Genomic DNA, 22,379 nt, shown 5'->3' with positions numbered 1-22,379 from the left:
TTCACCCTGTCTCAAAGTGCTAAAACGCATAAACACAAAAAGAGGATTTGTCGCTCTTAGAGGTACCTAATTTGAAGGAAAGGAGACAAGGAAAGTAAGATTAAGGTTGAATTCTAAGGAAAAACCCACTGGTAAGGAGACCTGGAGATGCAGGGAATACTAACGAACATTGGGAGCATGCACTCAAGGCGAATTTAAGTCGGTAAAATTATTGAAGCTGGGTAATAGGTATCCGGAGTTCTGTTTTGTACCAGTTTGAAATTTTCTTTTATAAAAAGGCACAAAAAAAAGTCAATGGCCGGAATGTTTGGAAATGGAAGGTGGCACTGGGCCTGTCCTCGAGCCGCAGTGAAGGTGTGATGTGTGCTGAGGTCGAGGCCCAGGGGCGGAGCTGAATGTGCAGTGAAAGACCAGAGTGAACAAGCAAGGAGAGAGATCTGGCATCAGTCTAGTCTTGGCTATTTTTATCACATTAGTTCTTATGGAAGGGAAATATCAAATACCTCAAAAGTTTAATAAATAAGGTCCAGCGATGGATGTAAAGTTACTCCCTCTCTGTTACGGGCCAGACAGTAACATGGACTCCGGAATAGGCCAACCTGGCTTTGGATTTGACTCCATGTGTCACCTTGGACATGTTACCTAACCCCGAGAGCCTCAGCTTCCACACCTGTGAAGAAGAGTGAACACTGGCAGTACTCCTGGATTTTGAGAGCATTAAATGAGGTGAGTCATGAATGGCGCCTGCACACGGAGGGTTCCAGTAAGAGCTCGCTCTCTCCCTCTGACCTCTCCACCTCTGATTGTATTTAGGTCAGGACATGATCCTTCTTTAGACTCCTGCCTTGCGCTCTCCCATCCTGCAGGTCTGTGGGTGGTTGGATAAGCTTGATAAAATGGTATTGTAAAGACGCTGTGGCGACAGGTTATAGGACGGCTCTGACGCCCCCCAACCCCACCCCAAGAAGGCAGCTCTTTGGGAGAACTGTGCTGGAAGGTATAAGAGGGTCACACCATCTCTACAGCTTATCATCACCATGGAAAACAAGCCAAATGTGTCCAACCGGACTTCTCATGTGATAGAACCAGAGTACATATCTGAATACGAAACGAATTTAGTATTTTTCCTTTTGCTGTTTTCCAAAAAATAGGTTTGTTCCTTCTCCAGAGTTCTCCATCTTAACTAATGGCTCTAAGCAGTCTCCCAACAGAGAAATCAACCTTACCCACATTACATATTTGCCAAGTGTTGAGTTGTCCAACATGCAACCTTGTTTCCAGCTGGGACAAGCTCCCCTTTGTGGGGAGTAGTAGTGGGTTACAGCCCAGCGCCTTCCACCACAAAAGCCAGAAGATTATCCTCCTATTCACCTGTCATGCACCCACGGCATGGCCCTATCCAGGCCTGGCCAGTTAGCTACTCCTGCCTGGGACTTTGACCCTGGAGTGTATAATACAATAAATAAGGCCAATCAGACTATCAGAGGAGTGACAGTGGTGGTGGCATGGGTGGCACCAGGTGCCAGCGGCTGTCCTAACCAGGTTGTGCCCACTGCCCTTGATTCTGATTCTGTTCTTCAGCCTTCTAAGTCCAGGAGCCATACAATACCCTTCCAGTATGCTCCTTTTCTGACTAAGGTTAGCCGGGGTTGCTTTCTATTGACGCCTGATGGATAGACGCACCGCCTTTACCATCTCCCTCACCTTCTCTTCACTTTCTAAACCATGCCCCCTCTCCAGTCTCATGGCGGCAGTGCTAACTCAGCCACTCAGCGTGTGCTGTTGGGAGTCACCTCCTCTGAGCAAATTGCTTAGGGTCCAGACTAGGAGTTGGTGACAGAGGAGAGTCACGCAAGTGCAGGATCAGATCCCATCTTTATGAGCATTTTGAGATTTGTTCATCATGGAGTTTTTATTTAAAACTACGTGTAATATATAGATTTAAATCTATATAGATTTAAAGAAATTTTTCATTAAAATATTATGTAACTTAATTAATGAGCTTTTGGGGCACCCCCTTAAATTTCGTGCTGGCCCTTGTGTGACTCTGTGCAATACTGGGCAAGACCAGAGCCCATGCACACATTTCCCTTTGTTCCCTAAACAAGTCTCTTTAGGATGTCACTCTGTACTCGAATATCTCTAAGCATACAGAGATGATTAATACCGAGTTCAGACCTCCAGAATGTCACCATCCAGTGGGGGAAACAAATAAAGGTCACCGTGAATTCTAGGTGCATAATAAAGGGAGATGACAAAGTAAGTGTGGGCATGAAGATGGGAAGGAATGCTCAGATCACCCTCGGGTGGATCCCCAAATGCTTCCCAGGGGCTATGGTGCTTGAGCGAATTCTTTGGAAAGAGAAGTTTCACCAGATAGAGGACAGGAGAAGGACACTGTGAGCAGAGGAGTCAGCATACCCAGGTGCATTCGTATTCAGTCAATGATCTCGTGGGGCTGGAACATAATATTGGAGAAGATGAATAAGAAGAGATGAATCTAGAGTGGTAGGAGGGAAGACGCCAGGTTGTGAAGGAGCTCATACTCCATGCTAAAGAATTGGGACCATCTAGAGGCAATGCAGGAGCCGTCAAAGGTTGCAAAGTGGAGGAGTATTGGGGTGATACTAGGTTTAGGAAGATCACCCCGAAGAGGGCTGGGGAGGAGAAGGTGTGCGGAGAGGGGAGCCTGCCAGGAGGCTACACAGGGTGGGTGCTCAGGGGCTCGTTCATGAGGGCCTTGGCGTCCTATTAAGGACTCCAGCCTTTTTCTTTTGAAGGGCTCTGGCCTTTGGAATAATCTGTTAGATTCAACTTCTCCTCGTTGTCTCTCTCCTCTCAATTGCTGGCAAGGAAAGTACAGTTATTATATGTGACAAATGTCTGCTGTCCTCAACATCCTGGGTCTACAAAATAAGGTCTAATTTACACTTATGGCCCAATTAAAATGACTCCATGCCCCACCCCACATCCACCTATCTAAGTAGGAAATTGGATGCCTCTTTAAGTACCTATGAGGTGTTTCTGTGAGTTCCCAAAGATGTGCTTCATACCCAGTCTGTCACCTGCCATCACCCACCACTAAGAGCCCAACATGATCCGTTCCTGCTCTGACACCCACAGCCCAAAAAACCACCTGAGGGAGCCCTTCGGCTGCCCGGGCTGACAGAACCCAACATGAGACACCAACATCCTCGCCACCACCATCTTCAGATTCTTCCAGAGCCCTCAAAACATGGAGCTCCAGGGGGACTGCATAGATCTGGGGAGTATGGCCTCCTCCCCAAACCTGGGCCAGAATTTGGAACTCAAAACAGCTAGGAATGTTCCTAGAGATTCATAACTCTTGTGAACTGTTCCATCAGCATCCGGATCTTACCCTTCTAATCAGAAGGGCTCAAACCCCCAAACCTCCTATGGAGGCAGCCAGGGAAGAGACTCCATGCCACCTCCTCCACTGTCCTGCAGGCCACCTGCTTCCGGCTTCAGATAGTAAAGCGGGAGACGGGGATGACATGGAGCTCAGCCCAAGATGGCAGCCTCGGGAGATCTACTTCCTGCGTATTCTGCGTCAGGGCCTGCCGCCCTTTCCTCTGTTACACATCACTGGAATTTTAGATTCCCACAAACCGTAAGTTCTGCGAGGGCAGGGGTCATTATCCGCTTTGTGCACTGAAATATCCCACAAGCCTAGAACTGTGCCTGGCTCGGAGTAGGAGCTCAATAAATACGCATTGAATGGTCGAACCCAGTTATAAGCACCCTCCCCTGGGTGCTTGAGCCCCTTTAGACTCATCGCTTTACCTCTCTGCACCTACGTTTCCTCACTGGAAATGGACCTGACAGTGCTTACGGCTGCCTCCAGGAGCTTCAGAAATAAAGGGAGGTATAAATTAATCCACAAAGAAAATGAAATGTGACCGTATATAGAGGCCTTGGCACAGAGTAGGTGCCAATTTCTTTTCCTTCTTTTTTCTCTCTTTCTTCCTCCCACTCTTCTTCTACAGATATTTATCAAATATCTGTGGGCTTCAAAGACATCGTGAGCAATGGTGACTCTTGGAGGCACCGTCCTGCAGAAGCAGGTTCTAGAAGCCCTTTGTGGTATGAGAAGTATGTTCTCTGCAGGGTCAGTTCCAGGGGAAAATGGTAAGTTGGTGTAGGAGGCGGAACAAGCGCTTTGGAGCCAAACAGTCTTAGGTTCAAAGCCTGCCTCTGTGGCGTATTGTGTGAGCAGGCAGGTTGTCTGACCTCTCAGAATCTCAGCTTTACCATCAGCAAAGTGGGAATAACAACGCTTGTTTTACTGAGGTATTATGAGGGCTTTACGAAAGGGCACAGTTGGTGCTCATGAATATTTCCTGCTGGTGCCCCCTCTTAGGGGCCGCGCCTCAGCGTTGTTTTTCTCTGGGTTCTGCCCCCCAGCTGCTTTCTCCACTCGCCCCAGGTTTGCACTCTCTGCCTCCTTCTCACTCTGCTTCTGTCCAGCATGGGCCAGCCCTTGAGGTCTTCAGAGTCTTGGGGAGCACCTCTTTCTTCCTAGTGATTCTCTCTACTAAAGGGATATAAGCACTAACACGGGTTAATTTTCTCAAAATTCACTGGCACAGATTTCACAACTCTCTTGGCATCCTGGCTGTGTCTCCTTGGCTCGCCCTGTATGCTCTTTCCTCCCCTCCCCCACCAGTCTGGGGACACCCCTGTGAGCAGGAGTCTGCTCAGCAGCTGGCGAATTGGCCATTTCCTCCCCTTCTGCTCTCAGCGAGGCTGAGCTGCTGGGAGCTCCCTCCTCACCTCTATCACTGTGGTTTCCTGGGTCGGATGATGATTTTCTATACTCTGTAAGGTATTTGGAGACGTAGAGAACACCTCTCTCCTTGATGTCACCCTCTGTTAAAGGGACGCCATACTAGTACCGGCCAGCCTTCTCCTGAGGGCACTTTGGTCAAATGCTCATTTTGTTTTTACCCACCACTGCGCCTCTCTGGAGAATACAGGTGCAAGGTCGCAGGGAACTAGGCAGGACAAAATGACTCAGTGATCACACCACACTGATCACAGAACCGCCACTCCCACCCATGTCTGTTGTTTTGCTGCTCTGCCCAGCTTGTCTGCCATCACTCTCTGCTCCCAGGCTGAGTTCTCTCCAGGGGGCCTCTGGACCCTCCAGCCATGGCCTTCCAGGGACGTGCCCACCACTTCATCAGCCATGCCTGCACGTGCAATTTGTCCAGCGTTGCAAATGACTTAACCTCAAGCTGCCCCCATCCGCACTGACCACCCACAGACCAGGAAACTAAGACTCCCAGAGACTGCACGTATTCAGCCTTTCATATCAGAGGGGTTCAAAGCCTGCGTGCTGGAGGCAGACTCCCTGTTATTTACCATCCACACCCCCGGGATGCGTTAGTTAACTTCTCTGTGCTTCAGTTTCCTTGTCTGTAAATTGTGGCTGCTATTAGCACCTAATATGGCATAAGATTATGAGGATTCGATGAGTTAATACATACAAAGAGCTCTGCACAGGGCCTGACATGTGTTATTATTCAGCCAGTATTTACTAAGTGTCTGCTGCATGCTGGCTGCTGGCTTCCCTCATGTCCCAGTGTTGGTCAGTGGGGAACAGTGATTAAATCTCAGTTCTTTCTGACTCAAAACCACGGCTTTGCCCAGAACTCACGTGCCTCTGTCCTTTCAGGCAGGAAGAAGAAAGGAAGACTGGAGACACATCAAGCACGCCCTCACTCCTCTCGGGGCCAACACTGAGCTCGGCCTTGGCTGTTCCCGTTTCCCGGATGTACAGCAGTTAAAGAATCCCCGAGCCTCTGACTTCAGAGTGACTGGAAGCTGTGGAAGTTGCCAAACCACTCTCATCCACAAAGGGCCCCCTGCTGTGGGGACATGTCTTCCCCCTCGGTCTCCCAGCTCCTCGGCACCCCCTGCTCGGGAGACAGTAAGTTAAAGCCACAATACTCCCAGAGAATGCCTGGCCCAGTGGCTCTCAAACTATGGCCCACCCATCGCTGAGAGCTGGGCCGAGGGATTCCCCACTAAACCCGACGTACCCCAAATAAACCTGGTGTTTCTTGCCCCAGAGGCCTGCCTTGACATGCCATGGCACTGCCGGTACAACTCCCACTTATATCTGCCTCCAGAGTGCCCTGTGTGGTCACTGCAGCCTGTCTTCTGATGGCCACTGAGGAGAATGTTCCCCAGCACAGGATCTGTGGAGCTTCCGGGTTACGCCCTCCCCATCCCACACAGCCCCACTCAGCTCTCCCCCCAAGCTCATCTTTCCACAAACTCCCCGTCACTGGGCTCCTGATGCTGGTGGCAGAAGCACAGGATTCAGTAGACTATAGCTAGAGGATCACTGAAGATGGCCACCGAGGGTTCCAGATTGCTTAGCTCAGGAATTGCTCCTTCGTCTCATGATAGGGAAAAATAGAATGTTGGAAAAATCCCAGACTCGAGCCCTTCATCCTGGAATGAGAGGCAGCCCAGAGCATGGAAAGATGTGGGCGTGTGGCTCTAGGACCTTGTACAAATGATTCGCTGTCTCTGAGCCTCCACTTCTGCTCCCTAAAACAAAGAGCACACAGGAATGTGTATCTTACAAGCTAATACTGATAAAAGCCTGTTTACCCTTCATTACCAGAAGCCCTCTCTCCAAGGGCCTGCAGTCCGAGAGTGTGGGTTTCTAACTGTGATGCACAGAGCCCTAGAGTGGGCGCAGGGCGCGGGCTAGGCTCCCCAGCCCCATTTCAAGGAGAGCAACTGCCCAGATGTCAGTTCCATATGTTAGGTTACTTTTAAGATTTTCGATTAAGAAAAAAGCATTCTATTCTTCACCCCAACTCAGCGTTGAAAGACAACCTAAGAAAAGCCCTGAACTTGGCTAGTATTCAAGCAGCACACAGATAATAAGGATGTGGCCAGGACTGCTCCTTGTTCACCAATGTCCATTCCTCCTCTTCTACTCAGAAACCTTGAACTAAGCAGCATGCATGACCTCCTCAGTAAAGATTACATTTCCCAGCCTTTAGTGCCCGTCTAACTACATTCTGGTCAAGCAGACTTAAGCAGGAGTGGTGTGTGCAGTCTCTGGGAAATGTCCTTCGAGGGTGTATGCCACAGTTCTCCAGAGAACAGAACCAGTAGGATATCTAGTGTACAGAGATCTGCTACTAGGAATTGGCGCAGGTGACTACGGAGGCTGAGAAGTCCCACCACCTGCCATCTGCGAGCTGGAGCCCCAAGGAAGTCAGTGATGTATTTCAGTCTGAGTGTGAGGGCCTGAGAACCAGGGAGCCCATGGCGTACATCCCAGTCCGAGGGCAAGGGAAGATGGAATGAGATGTTCCAGCTCGAGCAACGAGGCGGGAAAAAGGAAGAGTTTCTCCTTCCTCCGCCTTTTGATCTATTCAGGTCCTCAACAGACTGAATGATGCCCAACCACATTGGGGAGGGCCATCCACTTTACTGGGTCCACTGAATCCAATGCTAATCGCATCTGGAAACATCCTCACAGACACACCCAGAAACAAGGTTTAATCTGGGCACCTGTGGCCAGTCAAGTTGACACACAAAATTAACCATCACAAAGGGAGAGGGTGCCTCCTTCTTCATCACTTCCTCCTACCTGCCGGACAGAATTTGGACTGACGGCTGGAGCTCCAGCAGCTACCTTGGGTCATGAGTTGACCTTGAAAATAGAAGTCAGGCCCAGCTGAGCAACAACATGGAAGGAACAGTACAGTACCACTCTGGCCTCGCACTGGCTTCCTTCCACTGCTGTGATCATGAGTGACAAATAAACCTCTATAGGGTTTAAGCTACCGTTATTTTAGGTTTTTCTGTTCCTGGTAACCAAACTTCCTCATAACTAATAAAATGCCAACATATCACAGTCAATGGAAGACGGGGGTTTCTGTGGGGGCTTCTTTGTCATTCATTTCTGCCTTTATTACTACAGTGTGTTTGGACTCATACTCTCCCCACTAATCACAGGCTCTGCATTCAGGAACGGTACAGCTGTAGTTGCTGCCACTTGCAAGAGAGAGCGAGAGGCTGGGAGGACGGAGGACAAATTCCAAATCCAGGGCAGAATCAACCACTGCCTCCCCTCATGCACTGGACTGTTCTTTCATTTACCCAGTGCTGACTGGTTCTGCGCCAGCTCCTACGCAGTATCTCACCTAATCCTCACCGACAGCATGATGATGGAGACATCAGCCCCATTTTCCAGATGAGGAAACTGAGGTTGTGAGAGGTACAGAAACAGCCGAGGGCGAATCAGTCTGCCTCCCTTGATCCAGCATTGAATACAGTCACATATCCGTTAACAATGGGGATACATTCTAGAAACATGTTGCTAGGCAGTTTCATCCTTGTGCAAACATCATAGAGTGTACTTACACAAACCTAGATGGTACAGCCTGCCATACACCTAGGTTCTATGGTACTCATCTTACAGGCCCACCGTTGTATATGTAGTCTGTCGTTGACTGAGACATCGTTATGCAGCACATGACTGTATTTTTTTATTCATCAAACGTATTTCTGTCTGACTATGGAACTTATCTTAGGTGTTCCACAGACTCTCTCCAACAAGGCAGAGAATGAAACAGTCGGAAAAGTGCCCTGCTCCCCAATCAGGGCGATCAGAGGGTAGGGTTGGTCAGTCAGTTAGCCCCTGTGCACTGAGTGTCTGCTCTGTGCCAGGCTCTGCTCTTGGAGGAGTCATCATCAAGATGATGTTTATGGGGCATCTTTTGCTCTGAAGTGTGGGCATCACAGTTTTCTGTGCAGAACCCACATTGCCCTGGCACACTCTTGTTGTTGAGAAGGAAAAATACCAGCCACAGAGGCAGAGAGCTGGGTCTCGTTCCATCACTACCACCTACCATCTGCGCACCTTCCAATACGTTAGTTAACCTCTCTGGCCTTCTGCCTCTCCTTTCATGGCCAATGAGAGTTTCCTTGCCTTTGTTTGCTCTCCTTTTGAGTGTTCTTTCATTTAGACTGGGTCAGAGCTCGTCAGGGCAGTGCTATTTAGAGTTCTCCAGGAAACTACACTCTCAGTGGAAATTCAGGAACCTTCTGTTATTAGGCCCCCAAAATAATTCACGTAAATAAATAGCCGGCTCCAGTTGCAGTTTCTTTTTATAAAAGAGCAGAGACATTTGAGAAGAAACTGCTGTTACTTGAAATAGTCATTGCAATCATGTTTTTACCTCCTCCCTGACCATTTTCTTTTGGGAACCTCCTCTGAGCCGGAGTCCCCTTGAACTGTGTTTCCAAACTTAGTTGGTGATATGAATCACCTGGGGCTCTTGATGAAACTCGTGAACAAACGGAACCAGGATCCCAAGTCAGTCCTGGAGTTGTGATTCACAGGTTGGAGTGAGGCCAAGAATAAGTATTCTGGGGAAGCACTCGGGGCCTGGGGGATTCCTGTGGTCAGGCAAGCTTGGGCAGCACCTGCAAGGCGTGTAACTCTGGAAAGACACTTGCGTCTGGCCTTCTCTTTTTATCTTTGCAAAATCAAGGCCCAGAAAAGTGAAATGGCTCATTCATGAGCCATCACGAGCTGGGATGAAATAAACTAAGACTTGAGTTCAAGTCCCGAGGCTACAAGGAAGTTGGAAGCAGAAGTTTGAACCCTGATCTTCCTACTGATGAGCTGCGTGATCTTGGGCCAGTGCTCTATTCAGCTCACAGTGTTGATTATCAAGTGTCCAGACCTGTGCCAGAGCATGTGCCTGGCTTAAGTGCTGAGGGGTGAACAAGCGACAAGACAACCTGCCCGTGGGTATTCCAGAGCCCAGAAAGGAGACTAACAAAGAGCGGGGACTCCCAAAGGGGAGGAATGCCACCAAAGTGGAGGGGGACCCTCCAGAGGTATCTAGCAGAGCTGGCTTGGTCTGCAGGGGACAGGAGTGGCTTTCTTGAGAAAAAGATGGCTAAGGATTCGAAAGATGACTAGGACTTGGCCAGATGAACAAGTGGGAAGAGGGCACTGCAGCTATCAGGACAAAGGCACAAAGGCCAGGAAAGTACCTGAACACGGGCCTGTTGAGGAGTCTGGAGAGAAGTCCAAAGGTAACGCGATGGCCAGACAACTTGGGGAGGCAGGCTGAGGCAGACCAAGCAGGATCTTGTCTGCACATACATGATCTATGCTAAAGGCGAAGGGAAGTCACTCAAAGCCTTGGGACGCTCAGGGTGCCATTAGATTTTTGAGGCATGTTCCTGAGCCTCTGAGTCTTTGTCTGTAAACGAGGGGTCATAATTTGCGCCCCTGCTCCCTCTCTTCTCCACCCAGGGGCTGGAATGATGCTTTCACAGTGGAAGCCAGATCCTTGTCACCCTTTGCTTAAAAGACCCACCTTGTCCCCATCTCAACCCCTACTCAGAACAACATCCAAAGTGCCCAACATGGCTTGTAATACTCTGCCACAGCCTCCCAGGGCCTCCCTGCAGGCCCCCAGACACACTGAGCACACTTCCAGACACCCACACGGCTCCCAGGTCTCTCCTGACTCTGTGCCCCACCAGCCCTTCAGGTAGCTCAGTTTTTCTTTGGGGGCACTTTCACCCATCATCTCATAGACCTATTTGTCCAACTGTTTCTTGTCTGCTCCTCCTTCAAAGGGGAGCTCCGTGGGAGCAGGGGCTTGTTGTCTGTCTGCTGCCATCTCTGCAGGGTCTGGTGTAGAGCCTCCAACCCATAACATTTGTTGGGTAAATAGCTGAGCAATACCTATCTCGTGTGTTTATTGAAAAGCTCGAATAATAGATTTCCTGGGTTCAGTTAAGTACTTAGTAAATGGAAGCTTCCTTATTTCTTTATACCCCATTCCCCCCTCCTCCAGCCTCCCAATCAGAAGTCCTTCCCAAGGCACCTGGGCCCCCAGCTGCCCCACTAGACCCTCTGCCTGCCTGTCAGCAGCCACCCCTGTCCCCGACTCACCTTCCCAATCCACACTGCCCAGGGCTGGCTTGGCTGTGTCGCTGCAGGAAGGGATGGGGTGTGCCACAGTTACCGCATTTTATGGCTAAAAGGGTTTGGAGGTTGGCGACTCTTAGATCAAGTCATTGGACCCCATGTGGCCAGGGGTTGGGTGTGGCCATCACGCCCAGGTGGCATGGAATGTATGCCAGGGCATGTAATGAATCAGGACCATTTTGCAGGGCAGAAAAAACAAAACACTTCCTCAAGCCTTGAATGGTGGCTCCTTTCCTCCTGACCCCAACTCAAATAGACTGTTTTAATGTGAGTGTCCCCAGCCGTGTGGACCTGGGATCATGTGCAGAAAGCCTGGTGACCTCCCCTTTCCTACAGCCTAATTGCAAGATTCACAGAGATGACAGAGCAGTCTGGGGTGGGGAGAGCAGGCAGAGGCTGGAAAGGCTCTCCTCCTCACCTCTCACTCAGAATCCACAGGGGGTTAAATAATAAACAGGGCATGTGCCAGCCCCTCTGAGAAGGCAGAGTTGTAAAAGCCAGGGGGTCTTTAAAATCACCTAGTCAGGGGTGTTTAACCCGAAGCTCCTGGCTGGCTAAGGTGTTTGGACATGGGCTCTGAACTGGTGTGCAAGCTGTTGTGGGTCTCTGTGCAGATTTGTGGACAGAGTGTTTGTCGCTTTTCTCAGATTCTCGGAACCCACCTGTGTAAACGTCCTCTGGCCCAGAGATGAGAAATAACTCACCAGTGAGCGCAGCGTGGATGGCAGCTCAGCCTCCTGCAGGCCCCATCAGCTCCGTTTGCCAGGTCATCGGCACTGTTTAGAATAAAATGAGTGGCAGATAAACGACAGCAAACACGGAAACAATAGAAACCAAGCTTAGAAAAAAATCAAACAAAGGAAACACACCAACATGGCAGCCACCATTGTCTGGCAGTAGAGGACACAAATCTTTTCCTTTTAAAATTTTTTCTGTATTTTCTAGATTTTCAATAAGAAAGCATTTGCTCCTTTATCATTTAAAGAAGAAAACTTTCTTTGAGGGAAAAATATCTGTAATTGTATAAAAGTATCTCCATCCAGCCCCTCTTTTTATACTTTCTTAGGTTTTTAAGTTTTTCCTTTGTTCAAGTTTGTAGGTAATACATTTTGGTCACCAACTTTTGTGGAAAAAAGCATGAAAGTTTAAAAATGCATTAGGTTTTCCTCTGGAAGTATTTAGTATAGGAGTCGATGGAAATGCTTTAAAGGACAATTTTCGCTTTCTGATCAGTGCCGTGAAACAGCAGAGTGCGTTATTTGGAAGATGCTTTTCTCTCTCTCTCTCTTAAAAAATTTATTTATATTTTCAGAATTAATTATATTTTCATCAAAATAATACAACAGTCAAATAGTTGTAATGAAAGGCTTATAATGAAAACCAACACGCTCCTGCCTTCCTCCTCCACCCCTTAAGTCATTTAAAGTTGATTTTTGTGTCATGTAAACTAGAGCTTCAATTTCACTTTTTTCCATATGGCATTTTCCCAAGTCCATATTTTTAACAGTGGAAAGATGCTTTTTTTTTAATGGATTTTTTAAAAATTTGATTTAAACTGTTGTAAAGTTTTAGTTTTCAGAGACTAAGCTAAATTCAGTGAGCTAAATTTGCCCTGAGATACCACTCCAGGGCAACCCTCTTATTTTTCTATTCTTAGCTTCAATGGAGGTTTTAAAAATATAAATTTTAAACTGTGGCTTCCGCTGACGAGCCCAATGTGATAGCTACTGGACTCGGTAATTTTTCTGATTTCCTAGAATAAATGTAATTGGCATGCAAATACTTACAATCAGCTGTTATTGCTGCTGTAAATGCCTCTCTTGACTTCACACCCTGGGTGAGCTACACTAGCAGTTCTGGCCTCCAGAAAAATGTTAATTAGACATCACCCGTTTATGGGACCTCATTGTAGCAAATTGTTTTGATTCACCTGGGGCAGGTGTCTGCAGAGTTCAGCGTCTCCTCACACAAAAAAGAAGACAATATGGATCATTCTCATCCTTGTGGATAAAGGACACACGTTTTATTTACCTTTGGGTGTGTTAGTATCAGCTTTATACATCCATGCCTGTTTATATCCAGCTATGTCATCATCTAGAATTCCATACTGAATTTATAGGAATAAAAATAATTTAATTGAATATAAACCATTTAACTGAATATAAGCTATTTTATCTTTAAATATATGTCTGACTTTAAACACTGGTTCTGCCTCCTACTAGCTGTGTGATCCTGGGAAGCTCACATAACTTCTCTGACCCTCATTCGTAAAACACGGTTGGTAATATGCATCCTGCAAGATTTCTGCTTTTTTAAAAATAAGGGGTTTGGGAAACAACGTGATGGCATTATTAGCAGCGTGTAGCACACAGCGCACAGTTAAATTCATTTCCTTTTCCCCAGCCAATTCTCAGAATAATGTCAGTTTTATTCAATCAAGAAAGCATTAATTGAGCACTAATTATACGCAAAGTCCTAGATTTACCAAGCCTCCATTCGTGCCTGTAAGCACCTCACCATCTTCTAGGGAGGGAAGAGCCCTGTTACGTCCTGATTACCCCAGACTGTGAAAACTGCTTTAGCTGAAGTAGAAAGAAAGCACTCTGGGTTCGAAGGGAAAGGAATATTAGTTTCACCTGGTACAAAAAGGTTTTTACAGAAAGGTTTAATAGCCTCAAGCTGGCCCTTGAAGAATGAATAGTTTGGGCCTGGAAGAGGAGCAAGATTTTGGAAAGCAGAGAATGAGGAAAATACACTGTACGAGGTGAAAGCACGAGCGAGGGTAAGACAGTGAAGGCGCGTGGTGGAGAACTGCAGAGGCTGGTCAGCTCCGGGGAAACAGCCGCGGAACAGAGAGAGGGAGGCCGCGTGGACAGGGCCGGGTAGAAACAACTGCAGCTCGTCCACATTGGCTCTGCCACCTTCCCACCCCCTTAGCCAGCCCGATACTCCATAGAGGCCGGTCTGGGGACTCTAGTACGAGCGCAGTTGACATCTATCGCCTTTAATCATTTACACAACGAATACTATTGAGTATCCGCCATGTGCCAGGCCCTTGGGAGTCAGTCGTGATCAAAACACTGCTCCTGCCTTCATGGGGCTTACATGCTTTGGGGACCATAATCAGATAAACAAACAAACTGTAGAATATAACTGTGGGGTGCTAGTGCTGTGAAGTCAGAGAAAGAGCAGGGGATAGACAGGACACCATATTTTCCAGGGGCAGTCAGAGACACCTCTGAGGTGACTCTTGGGCAGAGACCTGAACGAAGTGACTAGCTGTGGGAGGAGGGTGCCAGGGAGAGGTATGGCAGGTGTGAAGGCCCTGACACAGGCCGCTTCCTGTGCTCACAGGACAGCAAAGAGCCTGGGTGGTCCCAGTGCTGTACTAGGAAATGAGGTCAAAGGGTTTGAAGACACAGATGAAGATTTCTAAACCCTAAACTCTGTAAGCCCCTTGCCGGTCCTGCTCTGACCCTCCAACCTTGGTGTTCCTGGACTGGACTCGGGCTGTCCAGGACAGGTTCTCTTGGCCCTGTGTTCTTCCAGGACACCTTCTGCTCTTTCAGGAACCCCCGACCCAGATGCAGCCCCAACCCAGAGGCAGCCCACAATCCTGGACACCAGTCTTTGGGCAGGAAACCCATGGAGAAGGAATTTGGTCATTTGGGTGCTGTGCCTGCCCCATGGGTGTCCTCAATTCTCACCTTGATTCTCCATGGTTGGCAGCATGGTTGCCTCCATGGAAGGCAGGTAGGGACATTCTCCTCCATGGGAGGGCCGTGGCAGTCTTGCCTCTGAGGCTCTGCTTTCCCTCGGGGTCTCCCTGGTGTCATCACACCCCTGGCGTCACAAGGCCCTGCCTGTCCTTCACCTCTCTGACCTGACTCTGAACACAGGCCCCAGACCAGCTGAGATGGGCTGGACTGTTTAGCAAGGTTTTATAGGGGGTCTTGGAAGCACCAAAGGGACATAAACAGAATAACTGACAACTGCCACTGACATGACTGCTCTCAGAACTCTCAAGGCTGCCCACGGCTGTCCCCTGCCTGGCTCAGCCTCCACCTGGGTGGAGGCCACCACCCCACAGCACCGGGCACCCGTCCGCCATGCCTTCAGGGTTCAGGTCCCCAAAGAGGGGCCCACAGAGAGGAAGGTGGCAAGTCCTCACCATTTTAAGGCCCACCTTCCAAGCTACTTCCTGTCCCAGCATCCTCTTCTTCCTACCTGACTGATGTCAGGAATGTCCACTCTCATCTGGGGCACCCAGCCCAGCCTCCTGGGGTCTGGAGCCCCAGCTTAGTCATATCAGAGTGCTGTCCTCTCAGTGTCATTCAGAGGTCCCAGGTCTCCTGTGGGAGGGTCCCTTACAGCCCCTGTGGTGCCCCTGGACTTGGTCTGCCCCTGCCCTGAGCTCCTTTGGGCAGGAACTCCCTCCTGGTTTGGCCCCTCGAAGCTCATCTCTGCTCACCGGCCCCAGCATGGGGGAGCCGGGAGCCTGGCGTCTGGCCCCATAGCCTGCCTGCACTGCTGCTCTCTCTCAGGGCAGAAGCTGGGTCTTTGGCTCAAGGGGCACGGTAGGCTCATTGGGGATGTCGTGAAGACCTACTAGTCTCAGAGTAGAGACGTGGCTCTTTTTACCCATCATTCCTTGGGTTGAGGAACTCTCTCCCTGTTTACAAGATACGAAAGCAAATGGAGCAGAGCAGTTGTCCATATTGAACCAGGACACAAAGGGAGCGGAGCCTGGATGAGCTGCCAGGAAGACAGGGACCGAGAGAGGACGTGCCACACAACAGGGGTGTATATGCTGATATTGAATATATGTAAACTTGCTAGATTTGATTCAATAACATACTATACTCCAGAAGCAAAGCATGCAATTCGTTTTCTTGACTCCCAAGGTGAAGAGGCTTGGCAAAGTGCCATTGCTGAGGAATAGAGGTGGGAGATTGGATGCAGATTGGCCTGACCCCAGGCCTGAGATTTTGGTTGCCACACTAGATGGCTTGTTATGCAAAAAGGCCTGAAGCCTGAGGACACAGAAACAAGGTCTGGAAGAATTCACCGAAGCAGGTTTCTGGGCCATTGTGACATTTTATGCTGAGCTTGTGGCCCATGTCCATCATGGAGTGTACAGTGGCCTCAGCGGCATGTGGCAGGGAACCACCCAACAACAGTCTGCCTAGAGTTGTTTCTACTGCCCTGGCAAGACAAAGATAATAGAAAGGCCCCAAGAGAAAGGCTCCTTCTGCCTCCAGGAGGGGAAAGAGGGTACACTTATGAACGCTTCCTCGGCCCTGATCCCCTATCATCATCGCAGCCACCCTGTTATGGGTTGAATTGTGTCCCCCCAAAATTCCAATTGAAGTCCTTACCCCTAGTACCTGGCTCACAACGTGCCCTCACTTGGAGATAGGGTCTTCACAGAGGTAATTAGTTAAGATGAGCTCGTTAGGGTGGGTTCTAATCCAGTATGACTGGTGTTCTTATAGAAAGAGGACATTTGGGTACAAAAACACACGCAGAGGGAAGACCATGTGAAGAGACACAGGGAGAAGGCGGCCATCTACAAGCCAAGGAGAGAGGCCCTCACGGCCGTCAGGTGGAACCAACCCTCACAACACCTTGGTTTTGGACCTCCAGCTTCCAGAACTGTGGGACCATAAATTTCTGTTCGCTAAGCCACCAGTCTGTGTACTTTGTTACAGCAGCCCTAGCAAACTAATCCACACCCCACAAGAGCAGAGTTATTATCTTTATTTTACAGACGAGGAAAATGAGGCTCAGAGAGGTTGCGTGTCCCCCTCAAGGGTCCTCACATGCAGTAAGAGGCAGACATTTTGGTTTCCAAGCCTCTTCCTGTGGCACCGAGCTGCCTCTCTCAGGCCAGGGTGCGGTTCAGGAGCTCCGGGGTTTCCCCATACCCGGAACAAGCTGCACCCTCGTGCTGTAAGCAGACAAGGCTCCATCTGTACTATGATCGCTCGCCGCCCTTCTGTGGTGAGGTGGCAACAGCGGCAATTGTCTCCCGGGTGCTCAGATGGGACAGCCCACCTCCTGTTCCTCCTTCCCAGAAGGAAAGATCTGACTCCTGGCAGCCAGGAGGAAGAAAGACCCACGGCACATTTCCTTATTGACATTACAAAGCTGACAAAGCCTGCTGGGAGGCCCCCTGCTCTCTAAACCTGGGGAGGTTAACCTGGGAAAGTGAACAAGGTGGTTGCGGGAAATTTTCGAAAGAGAAAATAGTTTTTTGTAGTCTCTCTTTTTTTTTAGATTCTACATATGAGTGAAATCATGCAGTATTTGTCTTTCTCTGGCTGACTTATTTAACTTAGCATAATACAAAAAAAAGCCCACAAGAAATGAACAAACAAAACGAAAACAAACTCGTAGACGCAGAGAAGAGATCAGTGGGGATGGGTGAGTGGGTGCGAGGGGTTAATTGTCCAGTGATGGATGGTAACTAGACTTGAGGCGCTGATCACTTTGTAATGTACACAGATGTCGAATTATAATGTTGCACACCTGAGACTTACATAATGTTATATACCAATTTTACCTCAATTAAGAAAAAGAAAGTGAAAATACATGGCTCTGGGTGGCTATCCCCTTTCCCACACCGGTCTCATCACATCATGGCTCTGGGTTAACTGAGTCCGTCCGAGGGGCCTGCATCTGTTCATCCCAAGCTGTCCACATCTTGGGGAGCAGGCGCTGCCCTTGAGGAAACCCAAGCGCAAGGCAGCAGAGAAACTAGCCCAAAGTCAGCCAGCTATTTAATGGGAGAGCTGAGATGCAAACAAACCTTTTGTTGTCTCTCCATAGATTTCATTTGGAGACTGTTCCTGAGTGTTCACCGCATGAGGGCAGAAGGGGAAGGACGGAAACATGGGCCAGGCTTTCTAGCCTGTCTGGAGTCAGCCTCTGAGCTCTCTTGTTAGGGGCTGCCTCACCAACTTGGCATCCCAAGTGTTCTGGGAATCAAGAATTGGGATGGGCTGGCAACGGAGGCTTGGAGGCCCCAATCAGGTCCGACATGACCACCATGCCGGTTTTGTGGAACAGACTTCTCCTGAGAGGCAGCAGAGCAGGGAGAAAATTCCAGGTCATAAGGTCACTTGGGGCTTCTAGAGTCTACCGTCTCATTTCCATCTCGTTAATCTGGTGAGATCAGCTTTCCAGTTTTGTGCTCGGGGAGATTCAGGGGGTCAGATCCTAAGGAAGGAATGGGTTTAAGGGGAAAATGACTCACCTTGAAGGTCCACATCACAGGTAAAGAACAACGGTTAAGTCCAGAAAAGGGGGCAGCGTTCACTCACCTGCCACACTCCCGGGGCTATGCCAGGAGGAACCAGGACGGCGCTGAGGAGCAGAGCAAACTAGGGGGACAAGCTAGCCATCCAGAAAAGGCTCTCAAGTCTCCAAAGACGTGATAAATGCCTCCTGCCCTCCTCCTTGGGGGCGGCAGGCCACAATAGGGGGCTGGCCTGTCCCCAAGGGCCAAGCAAAGCTTCAGGAGGAGGAGTTCTCAAATGAAGTTCCTCCCTTGGGAGAAGGGGAGAAGGGAGGCTCATTGCAAGAGACGGAGGCTTTGGATAGGAATAAGCTACTGGGACAATCCCACTCTCCTTGTGTTTTTTTTAAAATTGAGGTTAAATTCACATAACATAAAATTCACGATTTTAAAGTGAACAATTCACTGGCATTTAGTGCTTTCACAGTGTTGCACAAAAACCACCTCTCCCTAGTTCTAAAGTATCTTCAGCCCCCTAAAGAAAGCCCTGTTCTCATTAAGCAACTGCTCCCCACTCTCCGCTCCCAGGCTTGGCAACCCCTAGTCTGCGTCTGTCTCTGTGAGTTGCCTGTTCTGGATGTTTTATATAAGGATTTTAACAGCCTGCAGAGCATCAGGCTGACAAGGGCTGAACTGTGGTTTTCAGGGGAGTTTTTTTATTATTATTGCAGTAACATTGGTTTATAACATTATAGAAATTTCAGGTGTACATCATTATATTTTGATTCCTGTGTAGATGACATCATGTCCTCCACCCAGTGATTTTCATTTTGATATAGTTTAATCTTCGTTGAGATTTTCTTGGGTATGATAATGAAAGTTACACATTTCGTGATAGAAAATCTGGAAATTGAGAAAAACCCAAAGAAGAAACTTGAAATTGCTCCTAGTCTTATTCCTCAGAATAATGATCTTAAAATTTTGGAGACAAACCTTCCATGTTTTCCCCCATGCAAATGTTAATGAGCATCTGGGCTGGCTGTGTGCCTTGGGCTAGTTTCTTTCTTTTTTTTTTTTTTTAAAGATTTTATTTTTTCCTTTTTCTCCCCAAAGCCCCCGGTACATAGTTGTATATTCTTAGTTGTGGGTCCTTCTAGTTGTGGCATGTGGGACACCGCCTCAGCGTGGCCTGACGAGCAGTGCCATGTCCATGCCCAGGATTCGAACTGACGAAACACTGGGCCGCCTGCAGAGGAGCACGCGAACTTAACCACTCGGCCACGGGGCTGGCCCCCTGGGCTGGTTTCTTAACTTCTCTGTGTCTCCTTTCCTCACCTGTAAAATGGAGGTGACAATGGTACCTGCTTCATTGGTTTATGGAGAGGATACAGTGAGTGAATCATATATGTGAAGCACTGAAAATGGGCTGAGCCACAGAAGAAATGTTCAGTCAACGCATATATCAGCTGTTATTATATTTGTCCCACAACTCAATGACGTGGGGATTATTATATCTGCAGAGGAAGAAACCAAAGGTCAGGGAGGTCGAGTAACTTGCCAAAGGGTAAAAGGAAGCAAACATTCCTTTTTGAGTACCTGTTTGTGCTAGGTCATTATCATTGCCCCATTTACAGAGAAGGAAACTGAGGCGCTTAGAGGTTAGGTGTGTTGAAGTTCACACAGCTAGCTAGGGGCAGAGCTGGTCGTCATGGCAGGCCGTGTTTGTCCCTCCGTCCTGCCCCATTGCCTCCTCCCGTGGAACAGAGACACCTAATCCGGGATTCAGTATTACACGGCAGGGACTCTCACCTCTAGGTGGTTCCAAGCATCTGATTCTGCCTTCCTGGTTTCCCAGGGCTGCTGGTTGCTTCCTCCCGGGCTTCTGGCTCTGGGCATCTCTTGGCTGTAGCTGAGCCGCTCAGGCAGCGCTTCCACAAAGCAGAGCAGAGCAAACTGTCTGTAGAAGCAGGCTTGCTGGTCCCTGGGTTTCTGCTGCCGGAGCTGCTCGGGGACTGTGCAGGACCAGCAGGCGACACCCTGCCAGGATACGCTGTCTGCTGTCACCTCTGTGCCAGACATGGGGCCTACTCCTTACAGACGCCGTCTCACTTCATCTCCCAGTTCTGCTCTGAAGAAGGGTAAGCCTCTGAAATAAGGGGCAACATCCCAGGCCTGGTAAAGCAAGTAAGATGTCTTGGGCCTGGCTTCTCATCCAGCAGCGCCACTAGTACACGGTGGTCAGTGTTTGATCCTGTTACCAAAACAATTCCATGGGCCTATAGAGCTTTCTCTGGGATTCCACAGGAGGGCTGCGAGGCTGCAGCTTTTTCCCAGGATGCTAATTAAAAACAGAATCCGACCAATACAACATCATAAATAATTCAACTTGGAGGACCACAGGGACCCAGGGTTCATGCTGCTGCTCAAATCCCTCCAGAGCATGCTTGTTGTCGCAGTTCTCAGTCTTTCTGGAGATTTCCCAGAGATGAGAGTACTTCCCACAGGAGCTGCTCACCAGTCATTGGGAAACCTGGACTAGAGGTCCTGGCAGCCCGTGGGACATGGGGATGCCCACTGACCGAGCCCCAGCTAGGGAGTGCCGCCCTCCCGACCTGTAGATGAGTCTGGGTAGCTTGTCGAAGGGGTTTGAGTCTGGAAGCAGGATGCCCCTCCTCTCAATGAAGTCCCCAAGTGTCCTCCAGCTTGGGGCTTGGCCTGGACTCAGGCAGGCCTTATGGCTTCTGAGATCCCAGAGTGTCTGCCAGTGAACCCTGTGACACCAGGTTCCCATTGTCACTACATATCTCTAGCAGAAAGAAGCCCAGTGGCCTGGCTGGCATGGCCGGTGGGCTGCAGGCCCCAGCTTCCCCCTCAGCTGAACCTGATGGGCTGAAATCACCTTGCCTCTGGATCATGAGTCTTGAGAAGTTGTGGAGAGAGGTGTCAGAGAACCACCTTAACACTGTTCTGCATTCTCCACCATCATCATCTTCACCATCCTCCCAGGTAAAATTTGTCCAGCACCATCCTGTGCCTGGTACTCCCCTGAGCACTTTCTGAGCAATAGAGCATGTCAATCTCCACACGCTCGCGAGGGATGCACTCTTATGGTCCCATCCCACGGAGACCACCTGGGGTTCACAGAGGTTACATGGGCTGTCCAAGGTCACGCAGGCTTGGTCAGTGGTAGGGCCGGGATCAAGTTCAGGCGGGCTGATTCCAGAGCCCACAGTCCTGACCAAGGCCAAGGACTGCTCAGATCTATCCATCATGCGATGGTTTATGGGATTAATACTTTGTGGTAGGAAGAAGAAATAAGAGGGCACAGAGGAGGTGACAAGGATGTTTAGTTCCAAAACAAAAGCCACATCAATTGAAAAGGAGAAAGCAAAAGATTCAGAGCAGATGGCAGCAGAATCTGTGGGCGACCCTGGCGTCAGCCAGGCCTCAGCCCACATGAGCTCCTTAACTGTGGACAGGTCGAGGGGTGACTTGATACGCACGTTCAACACACTCTCCTGGGTGTCCTCTGCCTCACCTCACCTCGGACTAGATATAGAGTAGACCCTTGAGTCCATGGACCCAACAATTCATGTGTTAACTCGCTGTTTTTTCTGAGCTAAGAATTTGAGTTATAGATGGTCCTGAGAGAAATTGCCTCCCAATCAAAATAGTTTTATGTCACAGTGAATGAATATTGTGACTCCTGCCTTTTCAGACGTGTGTCTGGTTCTTCTTTCTGTCCCTGCTTCCCGTGTATCTTTCCCTGTTTTCAAAGTGCATATTTGAATCTCTTTTCAGATGTATATTTTAGCTGTTTACTATTATTCCTCCTGTTTTCAATGTATACTCACAGCATTTGTCCAAGATGAGTGAAAAGTTTATTTACTTCTAAGTACCACGCTTGATGCATCCCAAAATGCAAAACAACAAAAAGCTTTCTGGAAAGGTGTGTGTGTGGGTTGGGGGGGAGGGTAGTTAGAATCTCGAGTTCTACCAGTGTGTAAACAAAACCTATAAAACTGAGGGGAAGTAGTCACTTGGCTTCTGGCTGCTGGCTGAAGTCCTTACCTCTCCTTTACACAGAGTTTTTACAAGACCACTAAAGTCTTACTTCAAAACCTTCTG

General features: G+C 49.0%; 1 protein-coding gene across 4 annotated transcripts in view; it reads right to left on the bottom strand.

The window, feature by feature from the left end:
- PROM1 (prominin 1) overlaps positions 1-22,379 on the bottom strand; it is a 147,719-nt gene that overhangs the window by 114,179 nt on the left and 11,161 nt on the right. The window contains exon 2 of one of the 4 annotated variants that reach the window (XM_046657482.1): positions 11,674-11,787. The gene's annotated coding sequence lies outside the window, so the exon portion shown is untranslated. Of the gene's footprint in view, positions 1-10,975; positions 11,079-11,673; positions 11,788-22,379 lie in introns of those variants that run through there. The other 3 variants (XM_046657481.1, XM_046657476.1, XM_046657479.1) reach the window with 3 other exon arrangements.

The sequence above is a fragment of the Equus quagga genome, chromosome 3, assembly GCF_021613505.1.
Source record: "Equus quagga isolate Etosha38 chromosome 3, UCLA_HA_Equagga_1.0, whole genome shotgun sequence".
NCBI lineage: Eukaryota > Metazoa > Chordata > Mammalia > Perissodactyla > Equidae > Equus > Equus quagga.
The sequence above is the reverse complement of the archived record's forward strand: the minus strand, read 5'-3'. Positions and strand labels throughout refer to the sequence as shown.